The sequence below is a fragment of the Astyanax mexicanus genome, chromosome 2 (genome assembly GCF_023375975.1).
Source record: "Astyanax mexicanus isolate ESR-SI-001 chromosome 2, AstMex3_surface, whole genome shotgun sequence".
Classification (NCBI taxonomy): domain Eukaryota; kingdom Metazoa; phylum Chordata; class Actinopteri; order Characiformes; family Acestrorhamphidae; genus Astyanax; species Astyanax mexicanus.
The window spans coordinates 9461023-9476999 of NC_064409.1; positions in this window are offsets into that span (position 1 = coordinate 9461023).

Here is a 15977-nt window from a genome sequence, read left to right on the forward strand (position 1 = left end):
ACGCTGTTGTCTAAAGACCGGGCAGAGTTTCCAGACGGGCATTTACACATTAAGCCCTGCCTAAACCAATTTCATGACTAAACCAAAGCCTTAAGGGGTAACATTTCATTAAGCATTAAAAAGTCAAAAACAAAAACACAAACAGCGTTATTTAACACATTTTTGTTTCCCAAAAGCTTTGTAAAGCTAAGAACTTCGTTACCCAGTACTTAAGATCAATCGTTAATTAAAGAGAGTTTCCCAAACCCTTACGTTGCTAAAGTACTACACTAACTCGCTCGCAAATTAATGAGTCACGCGACCCAGTTATTATTCTGAATGCAATCAATAAATTACTGCTGGAAACTGGTGATGATCACAGTCCAAGCAAAGCTGATGTCTCCCAGTCCATGCATTCTGTAACGGTGCCATGCATGCACCTATATCAAATTCCCACCAGGCCGGGAATTATAGGACAACAAAATATATTTCCATTCCATTGGGAATATCTCTGGTACTTTAGGTTCAGTGCATGAGAGTCCTATCCCTATACCCACTCCCTATGCACAGCATCTTACCCCAGGTAAGTTTTCACAATTTGTTGTGTATATACTAATTTTCTTACTTTTTTCAGGTTACCAAAACCCCTAGGACACACTTCTTTCCTGAAGGTAAAACCATCCAACAAAGAGAAGCTGCCCATTGCCTTCCGTCTGCCCCTCTGACCCTCAATGCAGAAGGATTAAAAGGTAAGTATAGTACATTCATTGTTACTCTGGTGATGAGCTACTGTGCCACATCACAAGAGGTCATTAAAGCTTGTGTGTGAGGATATGTTGTGATATGTGTTTCCATTCCTGACTGTGAGAGTGGACCGAAGTTATAAACAGTGAAATATATCACGCCCGTTATCTAATAGTTGGCTGCTGGCTGCAGAGACTGACTCTAAGCACACACTGCTTCAGTCAATGACTCAGAGCTGGTGGAGAGTGGGCGTCCAGCAGCTCATTCATAGAAACATCTTTTTCGATCACTAAAATAGAACTAAAGTCCAGTCATGAATCACTGCTAGCTGATTTCAAGGGAAACTAAGGACCATCATCCTCTCATTTCAGCATAAGCACACATACAAAACATTAAAATACTAGTCAATCAAGAAAACCAATACAACAATGTTTATCATCTGTGTAACATATAGGAAAATCTAAATAAATACGCAGTTAAGAGAGATGTAAACCCTTCTAGCAATTCTTTGAGCAATTCTTTCTGACCCCTACAATTTTTGGTACCTGCCATTTCTTTATTACATTTATGAAAGAGGAAAATGTTACCTGTTAAATGCTGTACTTTTTTCTTTAAGTTTTTCTTTTAGTTTTTAAATTTAATTACATTTTCCCAAAAATTAACAGTGCGCCTTTTAATCTGGTGCGCCTTATGTATGAATTCTTCCGGCCAGGTTGTAGGGAACATAAAAGCCCCTCCACTGAAGTAAAGCATCTTAAAGAAGTTTCATTGAGGTTTCTCCAGCGCTGAGGCTGAAAAGTATTAGCATTGGACACTAACCACACTTTGCGAAGGACCAGAAAGGACCACAGAAATACACAAAGGTTGAACAAAAAAACCCCAAAGCGGTATTTATTGTCTTTACAGAGACCTGAAAAAAAAAAACAGCACAGCACTGCAGGACAAAAGCGGTGGGCTCGGCTTCAGCGGCAGCGTCCCTCTGCTCTTCCACGGCCGGTGTTCTGTCGAGTTGTGCTACCTTGTCAAATCATGCTACCCTAGTGTATAAAGTTATTTAACTGTAAAAATGCAAAAATGAAGCACGATATTAGAGCATGTTACCAGCAGAAGTCCCAGATGTAGCAATAGTATATTTGGAAAGCATAAACCACTGCATCATAGTAAAGCTTATTGGAATGAGAGGTTATTATAAAGTACTTTTTCTTTTTTTTATAATAATTATTGCATTTTTTTATCATTATTAATTTCCATTTATAATTAAAAAGTTTTAGGTCAGCGCATGCGCAGTGCCTTTAGGAAGCACGTATCGATGGATGGCATAACTCGACAGAACACCGGAGGCCCACACTGTCTCTCAGGAGCCTGCGAGAATATAGAGAGATGTTTAAAGAAATGAGAGAGAAACACACAGTTAGTTCCTTCGTCTCGGGCAGCCCGCCGAAGAATGGTGGGGCTCCGCTCGGACGGCGATGGGCTTGCCACGGCGTGCTCGTTATCTCGCTCCAGCCGTGGCTGTTTAGGCGGCCCGCCCCCCTTACACGTGTTTTTGGTCGCTGTCCGGTCCGCGGTGCTGAAGGAGTACAGCAGTGCGGGAAGCGGAGCCGCGGGATGGGGTCAGCGACGGTGGCTTTTTCCCGGTCCGGTCTCCGCCGGCCATACAGGATTGTTGCTTTTCTTTATTGCGCTATTCTGAGTAATGTTGGCACATGACTGAATGATTAGATAGCCATATCTATCATGCGCATGCACTGCTAATAAATTGCTCAAAAGTGTATATATATTTTTTATCTGAGCAAGAAAATTATATAATCTACCCCAGCTGGCATTTCAACGTTGAATAAACGTTGAATTAACGTTCATCAGTGTAGATGTTATGGTTGAATCAATGTTGATTTTGAAAAGTGAATAAACGTTGATATAGCAAGGTTGTTTCAACGTCATACGTTTAACATTTATTAAACCATAGCTCACTAAAATGTGAAAATCCTATGGTTAACAAAGTATTAACAACAAACTTACATCACTGCAGTAAATCTGAGTATAAAGAAAGTTACCCACCACTACCAATCTGATTCAACATTTGATCTCAAAAACACTAAATCAGTTAAACTATTACAACATAAACATGGTGTTAAATTAAAAAGCAGTTACTGCAAATAAAAGTAAAACCCTTTTTCATTCCTCCATCCAAACGTTTTTAGAAATTATATGGTGATGAAATGTAAAATGCTGATTCAAAAGGCATAAGGTTGAGAACATTATGTTGAATCAACGTTAAAATTTCAACATTAGCACAACCATTGAACTTTAAATGTTGATTCAACATGAACAAACAACAGAGATTACTTTAGACATATTTCAACCACATTTCAACGTTGAAGGTCGGTTGTGTGCCAGCTGGGACAGTACATATTTTGAAGTTAAGACACATTTGAACATTAGTAAATGTAATGTATGTTTGTTCAGGCATATTCTACTATGGCTTATGTGTTTAACTGACTGTATATTTAGATGTTTTCTTCTTGTCTGCCTATCGCATTGAAGCCCTGTTTATTCATGACTTGATTACGTGAGAGAGGCAGAGACAGAGAATAAGGGGGAGGGAGGGAGAGAGTGTAAGTGTCAAAGAGGATCAGCCAAGAGAGCTCTAATGAAAGATGATTTTTGTGCTGTGATCCGAGGGGCAAAATGTCTATTTCTGGTCGCTCATATCAATACATTTCCACTGGCGGCACCTCAGTTGGATGCTTGGAAAACAGCCGCTGTGACCTTTCATCATTGAAAGAGCTCTCAGCAGCCAAGTAAAAGAAAAGCAACAAATGGGTTACATTTGCTTTGACAAGCAGTGCATAATGTTCCAGGAGCACACTGAACGCTTAAAAACAAAAAGCGGGATCACGAAGGAGTTGTGTTGTACATGTTGTTTATGAAAATAAAACTGTATTTCAGCTGTACAAGATGCTGTCCTTTAGCATAGCCAAGAGGCCAGAACAGTTACTATTTCCACTACATCAATCAAACTAACTGTCATGTATGTAACTGTTTTCTGACGGGAGATGACAAATTTTATTAAAGTTGACATAGGCTTAACATACAGTTGACATATGATCTCATAACCATAAAGGAGGAAAGAGGCTAAATGCAGTTGCAAAGGTTTGAGGTTTATTTCCACAAGCAGAAAGGGTATTTAGAGGCAATGCAGCTATGTGGTCAGAAAACGAGGCAAAGGTCAGAAAAAAAACTGAGAAATAGGTACAGAAGACTCAGAGATTAGAAAATGCACTAATAGACGAATATTACTGTGTTTAGAATTGCTCCCTAGTGTATTATATGGTGTCAGTCATAGTAGTGCTGTTTGAAATCTCAATAGTACATTTTGTTCCCTTTATAGTTCACTATCAAGCAGCCAGAATGCCAAATAATCACAAAATGTATTGTGCGCTAGAATTTTAAGTGTATACCATCATGCATTCTGTTGGTGTTGTGTCAGACATCCTCAAATCTGCACCAAACAGATTGTTTGTTGTTTAGTAGTTCTCTATTCAGTTCAATATACAGTACAGGCCAAAGGTTTGGACACACTTTCTCTTTCAATGCGTTTTCTTTATTTTCCTGACTATTTACATTGTAGATTCTCACTGAAAGCATCAAAACTATGAATGAACACATGTGGAGTTATTTACTTAACAAAAAAGGTGAAATAACAAAAAAAATGTTTATATTGTAGTTCAAATTCTTTAAAATAGACACCTTTTGCTCAGATTACTGCTTTGCACACTCTCTCTTGGCATTCTCTCAATGAGCTTCAAGAGGTGGTCACCTGAAATGGTTTTGAAGGAGTTCCCAGAGGTGTTTAGCGCTTGTTGGCCCCTTTGCCTTCACTCTGTATTCCAGCTCTCCCCAAACCATCTGGATTGGGTTCAGGTCCGGTGACTGTTGAGGCCAGGTCTTTTTTGTTAAGTATAAAACTCCACATGTGTTCATTCATAGTTTTGATGCCTTCAGTGGAGAATCTACAATATAAATAGTCATGAAAATAAAGAAAACGTATTGAATGAGAAGGTGTGTCCAAACTTTTGGCTTGTACTGTATAACAAATGCTATAGAGTGAACAGAGAAGGAGTTAATGAATGAACCATATTAATGGAACCACATTTAATATTCAGCTGGGATTAAGTGAAGTGCAGGGGTATATATAGTGAGCGGAACAGGTGAAATCAATATTCAGGTGATTGTGGTATAGGAGGTGTCATGTGATCAGTATGTGTGTGGTGCATTCTGGGCAATGGAGTATGGAGCTGGGAAATAACTAGTAGACACAGATGTAGGAGGAAATTCCAGATATTTCTAAATATAAATCCAAATCCTTAAACTGACAAGGATTATAAGCTAAATATACACTGAGACAGGAGTAATCTTGGCTCAGCACTCAAAGGATTAGCTACTAGTCAGTATGATAGTAGACCCATTCCTTGATAAGAGATTTCAAAATGTCTATCCAGGAAAGGGGTGAGAGAAAGGGTGAAAATATTCATTTAGAAGTATCGTCATATTATCGTTTGCACTGCAAATAATGACACTGGATATCATACATAACATTTTTGATTAAGTAAGCATTCCTTATATCATAACAATCTTCTTCATCATGTAGTCAAAAGCTGCCTCTCAAAATCTGGAGAGAGTTCACAGCCTAGGAGGACCCTGACAGGACAGTGCCCTTCTTTCAAGGGAATGACCTCAGGCCCACTCTGATCATAGAGACACTAATGCAAAATCAATAGCTATGCTGCATGAGCTGTCTGCTCACCACGCAGTAGGAGAAACCCTGAAAAAGGCTAAGGCAGTGTTTCCTAACAACTGTGAGGGAAGTCTTTCACCAGGCCGAACTGCAAATGCCTGTAGCACATAGGGCAAGTAGAATAACTGGCATTAAAACAGTGTTTCTTGCAAACCAAACAATTAGTTTATTCCTTAAATACATCGTTTCACAGCAGTTGATTCTAGTGTTGACATGCTTTTAGACTCCTGCTCAATGTTCAATTCAATGTAGTATACTAAAATTTTGTTATTAATTTAGACTGTTCAAAAACCAACACAAAAGGTCACGCATACAGGTCATGTGTGTCAAAGTCTCATCCTGTTTTTGCGTCTCTCTGGTCTGTCCCTGTGTTTATTTACCCATGCCCTGTAGGGGTGTCACGATTCTCTAAATCCTCGATTCAATTTTATTTCCGATTTGAGGGTCACGATTCGATTCAATTCTCGATTTTCTTTTTTATTATATATTTACATTTTATTATTTTATGCCTCATAAAATTTAAATAATATATTATTTATTATTATTATTATTATTATTATTTATTAATATATATATGGTAATGCCATCTAGTGACTTTTTGGTAGCAACAGTGTGCACTATTAAAACTGCAACGTGCAAAATAAAATAAAAAAAATAGGAACAATTAAAGCCTTAACAAACTGAACTCTATCCTACTATAACAGTTAAACATGAAAAATAAGACTCGGTCCCTGAGAATTACAAGTTTTTTTCTTTAAGAAAGATATATTATTAACTTTATCTGAGAGAAAGTTGTTTTTTTAATTCAATGGAAAGCAACAGGTGTAGTCAATCATAAGTTTAAGATTTTTAATCCACCTGACTGTGATCTATAGTCAGTGTTCTCAAGTCACACTGACACACGCATTTCAGCGAGTTCACACGCTCTCACCTGCGCGCACCCACCCCTCCGTTAGATACAGATACAAAACCTGCGCGCACCCCCCCCCCTCCCCTCCCCCGTTGCACAGATAAAAAAACAGTGATCACACTCCCGCCGACACTCAAAACTTGAGAGCCCTTTCTTTAATTCTATAAGTCCGTTTTCAGTTTCTCCTCCGTGGCTGAAAGGCAGCTGTTCTCTGCCTCTCACACAGCAGAACTGAGGGCGGGCTCTCTCTATTTACATGAATAGGATGCGCTGTGTTGGTGCTGCCCCATTTGCGTAGCGCGCGCGGGAGGGATCGTCGATTCTCGTTTTGACTTCGATACTCGAGACCATGACCTCATTTCGATAAAATATCGAGATCGTGACACCCCTAATGCCCTGTGTATTTCCATTGTCTTCGCCCCTGTCTTCTGTGTGCTTACCCTTTTATTTGTAGCTCTGCCCCCTTATTACCTGGTACCAGGTGTTTTCTGTTACCTGTCCCTGTCCGTGTGTATAAATAGTCCCCTTGTACCTGTCTCCCTCTTGTACCCCATGTCCATTATATCTGTTGTTCAGTATTAGCTGTCATTTTTGCTCTGTTTACTTACATTGGATTGGGTGTTGGGTTAGCTTTACTTTTTGGTGTGTAAATGTGATGAGTCAGAAGTGTTACATAACAGTTTTGGGGTTTTAGCAATGTGGGATTTGCTTTGGAATTAGGAGACATATAGCTCTAGAAAAAAAATTGGAAATCACTTTAAAATTATGAGTTTCTTCGATTTTACCAAATTGAAAACCTCTTGAATATAATCAAGCGGTAGATAGATGATCACAATCCATCAAACCAAGCTGCACCAGGGGTGACATAAAGTTATCCACAATCAGTGTGTAAGACTGGTGGAGGAGAACATGCCAATATGCATGAAAACTGTAATTTAAAACCAGGGTTATTCCACCAAATATTGATTTCTGAATTCTTCACAATATTATCTTTTTTCTTTGCATTATTTGAGGTCTGAAAGCTCTGCGTCTTTTTTGTTGTTTTAGCCATTTCTCATGTTCTGCGAATAAATGCTCTAAATGACAATTTCTTTATTTAGAATTTGGGAGAAATGTTGTCCGTAGTTTATAGAATAAAACAACAATGTTCATTTTACTCAAACACATACCTATGAATAGCAAAGTCAGACAAACTGATTTAGAAACTAAATATGTTTTTTTGTTAATGTGTGTTTCATAATTTCTGTAGCATCCCCATTTGTAGACGGCGTGAAACTTTACTGAAGGTTTAATGTGGTTTATTTTTCACAGTCTTGAGTACAACTTAAAGTAACAAAAAAAATAAAAAATAAAATAAAAACAATCCGACAATCTACGTAAAAGCTTGTGCCTTTACAAACGGGGTCTAAACCGTGTGATCAGCTCTGTCTTTCTGCAGCACTGCCGTGTGCTCTCTTTTTGTGCGCGCTTTTTCCCCCGCGCAGTTCTAGAGGCTGCCTTCAAAATAAAAGTCCCGTTTTTTATAAACAGAATTAAATACTTTTCCACTATAAGAAAATATAACTTGACAAGAATAAAATTAACAAGCTGAACAGATGATAATGTTAATTAACTTTTGGGGTTATTTACACTCCCACCAAATTATTTGTGTTTACTTAAGGTAGACATTAAACACAATTAATTTACAACAAACGAATAACCTTAAGAAATTATTGTAAAAACTCTAACACAGTCCATGTCTGTACTATGCCTACTCAGCTTCTAGCAGTAAAACTAACTTGTGAACTGGACGTTCTACCAGGGAGAGTTTGCCGGTGCGTTCACCTTTCTTGTTTAGTCCCTTTTCTCCAAAACATATTTTGACTCTTCTTACCAGTCCATCTTTGTCAGTAAGAGTCTCTGAGACTCTTCCTAGTCTCCACTGACTTCTTTGAAGGGATTCATTAGTGTCCATTATTACATCACCAATCTGTAGATTTCTCTTGGCGCTGTGCCAGCACTGTCTTGCTGTGATGTTGTGGACATACTCTTTTTTCCATCTACTCCAGAATTGTTCTGTGAGATATTGTACTTGACGCCACCTTTTTCTTCCATATAGATCCTCTCTTTCAAATTTACCTGGAGGAGGTAAGGCTGTGGTGGATTTCATAGTTATCAAATGATTTGGAGTGAGAGGTTCCAAGCTGTTAGGGCTGTTTAGGTTATCCACAGTGAGTGGCCGACTGTTAACTACAGCCATGGCTTCGTAGAGGAAGGTTCGTAGTGATGCATCATTGAGCCTACCTGAAGAGAGTAGTAGGGGGTCATTCAGAACACTTCTAACAGTTCTTATTTGGCGTTCCCATACGCCTCCTGCGTGGCTTGAATGGGGTGCATTCATGACAAATTCACACTGCCTTTCTGCAAGAAACGCGTTGAGTTTATCTTTGTCAAGCTCTTGTAATGCAGCATTCAGTTCATTCTTTGCTCCTACAAAGTTAGTGCCTTGGTCACACTTGATTTGTCGAACTGCTCCTCTCAGTGCAGTAAAGCATCGCAAACCATTAATGAATGAATCAGTTGACATGTCTTCTAACATCTCAATATGAATGGCTCTGGAGCAGAAACAGGTGAAAAGCAAGCCATATCTTTTATGTTGTTTTCTACCTTGCTGAGTCACAAATGGACCAAAACAGTCCATCCCACAATATGTGAAAGGTGGTGTGGGTTCTGTTCGTTCCTTTGGTAGATCACTCATTCTTTGACCTTCAACCGACCTTCTAAGCTTTCGACAAGTCACACAATGACGGATGTAAGTAGAAACTGCTCTGCTTAGTCCAGGAATCCAATAGCCATTGGACCGAATTTCATTGATGGTAAAGCCTTTGCCCTGATGTTTAACCATCATGTGATGATGAGAAATGATCAGATTAGTGACATGATGTCCTTTGGGAATGATTGTGGGGTGCTTGAATGAGTTAGAAAAGGATGAGTGCTTGAGTCTTCCCCCCACCTTAAGTACACCGTCTGTGTCCAAAAAGACGTCAAGATGATGCAACTTGTTGTGACTTGGTAGCTGACTCCCCTTGCTCAGTATCTGTATCTCTGGCTGGTATGCTTGTCTTTGTAAGTCTCTGATGATGAGTCTTTCGGCGCTTTGCCTCTCACTTACTGTTGACAGGGCCTTTGATTTGTCTCCCTTGACACGACGTAGAAGGCGTGCTACTGCCTGAACGACATGAGACCAGGATGAAAACTTGCACAGTCTTTCTAAAAGGCTCAAATGTTTTGTAGCTGTGGTCTGCAGTGTTTGGGCCTTTCTTACTTCTGGATCTCCAACTGGCAGCTCCTGAATCACCTCCACTGGAGTTTCAATTTCCTTTTCCCACAGGAACTGGGGACCTGTAAACCAATTAGATGAAAGCAGCTCATGCACTGTTGTCCCTCTCGATGCGTTGTCAGCTGGGTTTTCATCTGTAGAGACGTAAAACCACTGCTTAGGACTTGAACATTGGCGGATTTTCTGCACTCTGTTCGCTACAAAGGTGTGAAAGCGACGAGCATCATTATGTATGTAGCCTAAGACTACTTTAGAGTCTGTCCAAAAGAATTCTTCTACTTGTGAGTAACTTAACTCTTCTCTAAGCAGACTACTCACCGAGACAGACACTGCTGCTGCGGTCAGCTCTAGCCTGGGTATAGTTGTGACCTTTATTGGAGAAACGCGAGCTTTACCCATGACGAGAACGCAGTGAACTTTTCCTTCCTCATTCTTCAGTCTCAGGTAGGAGCATTGACCGTAACCACTGGTGCTTGCATCTGAGAAGTGGTGCAGTTCTGTTTTAATTACCTTTCCAAAGTCAGCTGGCAAGTAGCACCGAGATATGCATATCTTTTCCAATTCACCAACATCCTTTTGCCATTTCTCCCACCGTGGCCTCAGTTTTTCTGGTAGTGGGTCATCCCAACCAGTACCTTGGTGACACATTTCCTGGAGAATTCTTTTTCCATTGAGGAGATAAGGTGCCACAAAGCCTAGAGGGTCGTAAATGGAAGCAACAGATGACAGAATGCTGCGACGTGTGGCTGGCTGCTCCTTTGGTACAACTTTAAATGTGAAACTGTCACTCTCAATGTTCCAGTGGATTCCAAGGGCTCTCTCTAGAGCCAAGCCACTAAATGTGAGGTTCTTTGTTTTGATGTCTGTGGCGTGCTCAGAAGAAGGGATACTCTGTAGAACAGCACTATTATTTGATACAAATTTATGTAGACGAAGTCCACCCTTTGCACATAGTTCACGTGCCTCCTTTGCTAACTGAACTGCCTTTTTTTCAGATGTAACACTACAAATCCCGTCGTCAACATAAAAATCTCTTGAAATGAATTGTGCTGCTTGTGGATGTGTGACACTGTGTTCTTTGGCCAGCTGCTTCAGTCCATAGTTTGCACAACCTGGTGAAGACACAGCTCCGAACAGATGGACTTTCATTCTGAATTCATGAGGTGAGGTGTTTATGTCTCCATTTTTCCACCACAGAAAGCGCAGATAGTTGCGGTCATTCTCCTGGACATGAAACTGATGAAACATTTTCTCTATGTCACACATCAGAGCAATTTGATGTTGACGGAAACGAATGAGTACACCGGTCAGATTGTTTATCATGTCTGGGCCTGACAGAAGATGTTCATTAAGGCTGGTTCCCTTGTACTTTGCAGAACAATCAAACACCACCCTCAACTTTTCTGGCTTTTTGGGGTGATAAATACCATGGTGAGGTATATACCACGTTTCACCATGAGTTCCATCATCATGCACCTCTTCTACATCTCCCCTTTCAATTATGTCTTTCATGTAGGCAATGTAGTCTTGTTTGTATTTTTCATTTGCAATGAATTTTCTTTTTAGGTGATTGAGCCTGAGTGCAGCAAGCTGTTTGTTGTCTGGTAAGCATGGCCTTTCTTTAAATGGCAGAGGCATCTCGTAATGTTCATGTTCATTTCTCCTTATGTTCTCCTTTAATTTGTCAAGGAAAATGAGATCCTCTTGAGAGACAGTTTTGTCATTCTCTTGGGTGTCTCTGAAATCAGACTCCAGAACTTTCAATGCATCCATTGGCGTTACTGCAGGGAGTTCTCTTACAGTTACTCTGTGACAGTGACCAGTTGACACCTGTGTTTCCATGCAAGGTGCTGAACAGCCAACAATACTCCAACCCAAATCCGTTAAGACAGCGTAGGGCTCTTCATCTTTACCTGGTATTACTTGTCTGGGCACCAGAGTTCTGGGACAGTTGTATCCAATTAAGAGACCTACTTCACAACTGAGGAGAGGAGGTATTTGGTCTGCTATTGCTGCTAAATGGCGCCACCTTTTGGCCGTTTCGTGTGTTGGTATGTGATCTCTGTTCACAGGTATGCAGTCTTTTGTGTACGCTGGAGGAAGTTTGATGTACACTGAAGAATTGAAGCCTCTTACACGGAGACCAGGTGCCTTTTCACTTCTCAGGATCATGTTTTCTCCCATCATTGTGGTAAGTTTCAGTTTTACAGGGTGAGTTGATACCTGAAGTTCATCACTCACATCTTGTTCAATAAACGTTGTGTCGCTCTGTGTATCTAATAAGGCATACACAAGTTTTTCTCTGGAAGGGTTCTTTTCATATGACACCCACACTGGCACGATCATGGATGTGCTTACTGACTGACCTTCGCTGGTGACATTTAGCGACAGTGCAGCTGTGGTTTCTGTTTCACTGTGTGGAACTGGATTTTCTTTGGACAGTGTTCTTTCTCTGTTTGCGCTTTTCCCGTAATTGTCATCGTGAAGACAAGAAGGATGTCTCCTTTTGCACAAGTCACATATATGACGATTGCGACATTCTCGTGCACCATGTCCCTGTCTTAGACATCCGTAGCACAGTTTGTTGTCCTTCACATAAGACCTTCTATATTCAAGTGATTTTCGCAGAAAGTCTGGACACTTATGGAGCTGGTGGCTGTTATTCTGACATAATATGCAAGGGACCTTTACTTTTTCTTTAGTTGCCCTTTTTGTGTCATCATCCATAAGCGCTTGAGTATTGAAGACACTGACTTTGTTTCTTTTTAATGTCTTTGTGCTCCCGTTATTAACTGACTCAAATGAGTGAAGAGCAAACATAGATGTAACTGGATTGCATGCTATCTCTGCTTCTATGCACATGAATTTAGTGAATTCTTGGAAGCACGGGAAGTCTTTGCCTTCTGTGAGAGATATTGTGACTTGGCGGTTCCACCGAGAAGATAACCACTCTGGCAATTTCAGCATCAATTTTTGGTTCTCCTCGCAATCATTAAGAATCTCCAGACCTTTTACATGGGGCATGGCTTGCAGACAAGCACTTAGGAAGTCAGAGAAATTTCTTAATGCTTCAGCATCTCTAGATGGTATTTTTGGCCAATTTGACAACTTCTCCCTGAAGGCTCTTTGAATGACAAATGGCTGGCCATACCTTTGGTTGAGCTTGTTCCATGCATCCTTATAAGCTTCCTCGTCATTTCGAAAGAAAGTACCTTCTAGGCATTTGTGAGCTGGGCCACTAACATATCTCTTGAGGTAGTGCAGTTTATCAGCTGTAGAAATGTTCTTTCTGTCTATAAGAGACATAAATGAAGCTTTCCATTCAATGAAATCAATTGGGTTGCCATTAAACACTTTGGGCTCTGGCATTGGCAGTCTATTTAGAGCTATGCTGTCCTGGACGGCTTGGGCTAGGCTAGACATGTCAACATGCGGGGATGGGTTGGCTGTACTAGGGTGCTGTGCAACAGAATGAGGAATACAGTTCTGAATTTCAGGTTCTAGCTGAACAGACTGTCTGTCTGTCTCTTGTTTAATTTCTCTGTCATAGACTTCAAACCTGGCATGAGCTGCCTTTAAGTCCCTTTCTGCTTTTAGGCGTTCCAATTCGGACTTCTGAATTTCTAGCTCTTTCTTGTGTTCCTCTTCCAACATTCTTATTTTTTCCTTTTGTTTTCTTTCCTGTAGTAGCACCTTGTACTCAGCCTCCTTCGCTGCTAATTCTGCAGCAGCATCAGCTCGTTTGGCAGCAATACACGAAGATCTGGAGTGTTGACTGAGATTAGACTCTGAAGCAGACGAACCATAGATGGAGTGAGCATAATCAGGAACAAGTAGCTCACGCAAACGCCCTTTTTCATCCTCAGCATCGAATTCTCCATTTATGCCAGTTAGTCTCTCATACACTACTTTAGTGATGTCATTAGTAACAGCCTCACATGCATCAACTTTTCTCCGTAATTCAGCAGCAGGAGTGTTATGTACTCGCAATTCGCTGTACACTTTCATAATGTCGTTTTTTCCTTTCTCAAGGCTATCTATGAGAGCTGAGAGATGCTTTTCTGATAAATCAGATTTTAATTCTTGCCTGGCTTTGCGAGCTTGGGCTTTCCACTGTTCATATAAGTTCACCAGCCTTCTTTCTTTTTTGCTCTGTTCCTCTCTCTGGTACGCAAGCATTTTTTCTGTGAGCACTCGTGAACGGTCTGAACGTCTAAGCACTTCTGAATCATCCTGCTCTTTACTTTGTATTTCAGACAGAGCTGCTTCTTTATTTTTTATCATTTCTTTTAGTTCGTCTCTTGCTGCACCTTCTGTAGTTTCATTTTCAAGCATTATTTTATATTCTTTGATTTCTTTTTGAAGAAGTGCAGCTTGCTCTTCATTATCCTTACAGCTCAGTGTTGCAGCATTTTCATCCTCCATTTTATAGCTCTTTTATGCCTCACTGCTCTTTTAACCATCACACCGTCTTCCAACTCACCGCTGCCCTTGCCTTGGTGCTGTTGGTCCGTGGTCAGCTTAGCTGTGCAGCAGGTTGGCTGGAGAGGTGAAGCTTTTACTGAAGCATCCCCATTTGTAGACGGCGTGAAACTTTACTGAAGGTTTAATGTGGTTTATTTTTTCACAGTCTTGAGTACAACTTAAAGTAACAAAAAAAATAAAAAATAAAATAAAAACAATCCGACATTAATCTACGTAAAAGCTTGTGCCTTTACAAACGGGGTCTAAACCGTGTGATCAGCTCTGTCTTTCTGCAGCACTGCCGTGTGCTCTCTTTTTGTGCGCGCTTTTTCCCCCGCGCAGTTCTAGAGGCTGCCTTCAAAATAAAAGTCCCGTTTTTTATAAACAGAATTAAATACTTTTCCACTATAAGAAAATATAATTTGACAAGAATAAAATTAACAAGCTGAACAGATGATAATGTTAATTAACTTTTGGGGTTATTTACAATTTCTGTTGTTTATTTTCTGGTAAAAAAAAAAGGAAAATTAAATATTAGTTTATTTGTATGCTCTGATTTTAGCTTTCTGTTAAGTAATCTACCTTTTCTTTAGAATGATGTCAAACTCACTGTTCTCAACATTATAGTTTCTATTAGCTACACCAACATAGTCTAGCTTGGGAGCACAACATGTATTGACCTGAATTAATATGGTTGATAGAAGTTGAGGAGGTGTATGGTCTGTTGAGCAGGGCTTGTTTCGCTGGCCATGCTTCATTAAATCTCTAGTTGCTTGCTTTACCAAAGGAAAATACAAATGTATTTATAGCATGGAACGGCTGTTATAATTAGATGGCAGGCTGTTGTAATCCCTTTAAAAGTCAAAGGGGTTTATAACGGTTATTTTAATTAAAAGCAGACTGCTTTCTCTTTAGGTGCCAACACTGCCGCGCTCTATAAAACAGAACATATTTGAAGACAAAAGCTCCCACAACAATATTGCCTGAAACCTGACATAATCGTTTCCTTATACCTTTAAGCAGAGGTGTTGAGAAACGAAGTACAAATACTTACGTAGAAGTTTTGGTTATCTATACTTTACTGAAGTAATTATATTTCATACTTTTCATTGCCTTTTACTTCTACTTCTTACATCATCTTTACGTAATATCTGTACTTTCTACTCCTTACTTTTTAAAACAAGCTTTGTTTCTCCTATTTCAGTTTGGCTTGTTTTTATAAAAACCTATCCATATAAATTTCTCCATTTAGATAGAGTGAATCTGACTGTAGTTGAATGTAGAAAAGTATAAACATAAACCATTTTGACACCCTATTGGTTTATACGACAAACATCTAATCAACTAAGCTTCTTAAATATATATTTACTAAGTAGCTAATAAAATAAATATATTTTCAATGAGCATATATGCAGCTGAAAGACTAGGTAGACTAGGTAGTGTCCATCCTAAATTTATCAACATTAATATTTTGATAATATAACATTATAGTCATTATGTCATCCCAGCCATGTTCCCTGTCGCTTCCCTTCTATGCTCGTGTTTCTCTGTGTTTGTTTAGCTTTTCCTCCTCCATGCCTGTCATTTCTCCACGTGGTCCTGTGTGTTCCTCTCATATCTCCTCCTTAGCTGTTTTCACCTGTGCTCATTTGTAGCTCCGCCCCCTTGTTACCTTTCTGCAGGTGTTCCTTTGTTCTTTTGTTTTTTTTATTTGTTTATTTGTTTTCTGTTTAAATAAATATTACTTGTATTCGCATCCACTC